This window comes from Bison bison, unplaced genomic scaffold (genome assembly GCF_000754665.1).
Source record: "Bison bison bison isolate TAMUID 2011002044 unplaced genomic scaffold, Bison_UMD1.0 scf7180017864380, whole genome shotgun sequence".
NCBI lineage: Eukaryota > Metazoa > Chordata > Mammalia > Artiodactyla > Bovidae > Bison > Bison bison.
Window position 1 is genome coordinate 5,675,751 of NW_011494952.1, and position 1,826 is coordinate 5,677,576.

Consider the following 1,826-nt stretch of genomic DNA (forward strand, 5'->3'; position numbering starts at 1 on the left):
ACAGAGGATGAGATGGTTGGAAGGCATCACTGACTTGATGAACATGAGTTTGAGCAAGCTCAGGGAGTTGGTGAAGGACAGGGAGGCCTGGCATGTTGCAGTCCCTGGGGTCTCAAAGAGTCGGACGTGACTGAGCGACTGACCTGAACTGAACTGAGGCTACCACGTGATTGCCAAGGACGCTCTAGCATTCAGGTGTGAGCAGCCTAGCTTCAAACAGACTCGCTTGGAACTTCTCCAGAAAACCGTTGGGTGGGTGGAAAGGGGTGCTGTGTCCAACAGCTCTTTTCTGATCCGTGCTGTTTGAGAATCTGGTCTTTATTCCTGGAAATGAGCCTTAATCCCTTAAGGCTGCACCAGAGGCAGAGCAGGAGACTGGGCAAGAGCCTGTGTCCAGTCCCAGGGGACCAGGTTGGAGTCGGGGCCTGACTTGGAGAGAGAGATCTGTCTCCCCGCAGGGCCTGGCCTAGATCTTGAGCCACCCTCAGCTTCAGGTCAAGACCAGGAACCGAGCATGGCTGGGCGGCGGGGCAGAGCGCAGAGCCCCCTCCCGTGTTGTGGCCGAGACTCCACTGCCTCCACCGGTATCGTGGTCTGAGAACCAACTGGCCCAGCGGCCCTGCTGCCACACCGACTGCCTGGAGCCACTGCTGTCTTGGGCCTTCAGCCAGTTGGTCTGGAAGGTGGGCTCACACTCCTGGATCTTCCTGCTGCTGTCCATGGTGTTAATGACTGTTCTCTGCACTGACCTAATTTACCGGCCCCAGGATGAAGAATTTTGGGCATTACTTTACTAGCATGTGAGATGAGTGCAATTGTGCAATAGTTTGAGCATTCTTTGGCATTGCCTTTCTTTGGGATTGGAAAGAAAACTGACCTTTTCCAGTCCTGTGGCCACTGCTGAGTTTTCCAAATTTGCTGGCATATTGAGTGCAGCACTTTCACAGCATCATCTTTGAGGATTTGAAAGAGCTCCACTGGAATTCCATCACCTCCACTAGCTTTGTTCGTAGTGATGCTTTCTAAGGCCCACTTGACTTCACATTCCAGGATGTCTGGCTCTAGGTGAGTGATCACACCATCGTGATTATCTTGGTCATGAACATCTTTTTTGTACAGTTCTTCTGTGTATTCTTGCCACCTCTTCTTAATAGCCTCTGCTTCTGTTCAGTCCATACCATCTCTGTCTTTTATCGAGCCCATCTTTGCATGAAATGTTCCCTTGATATCTCTAATTTTCTTGAAGAGATCTCTAGTCTTTCCCATTCTGTTGTTTTCCTCTATTTCTTTGCATTGATTGCTGAGGAAGGCTTTCTTATCTCTTCTTGCTATTCTTTGGAACTCTGCATTCAGATGCTTATATATTTCCGTTTCTCCTTTGCTTTTCACTTCTCTTCTTTGCACAGCTATTTGTAAGGCCTCCCCAGACAGCCATTTTGCTTTTTTGCATTTCTTTTCCATGGGGATGGTCTTAATCCCTCTCTCCTGTACAATGTCACGTACCTCCGTCCATAGTTCATCAGGCACTCTATCTATCAGATCTAGGCCCTTAAATATATTTCTCACTTCCGCTGTATAATCATAAGGGATTTGATATAGGTCATACCTGAATGGTCTAGTGGTTTTCCCTACTGTCTTCAATTTAAGTCTGAATTTGGCAATAAGGAGTTCATGATCTGAGCCACATTGGCCACCTCATGTGAATAGTTGACTCATTGGAAAAGACTCTGATGCTGGAAGGGATTGGGGGGCAGGGAGGAGAAGGGGGACAACAGAGGATGAGATGGCTGGATGGTATCACCGACTTGATGGATGTGAGTCTGAAC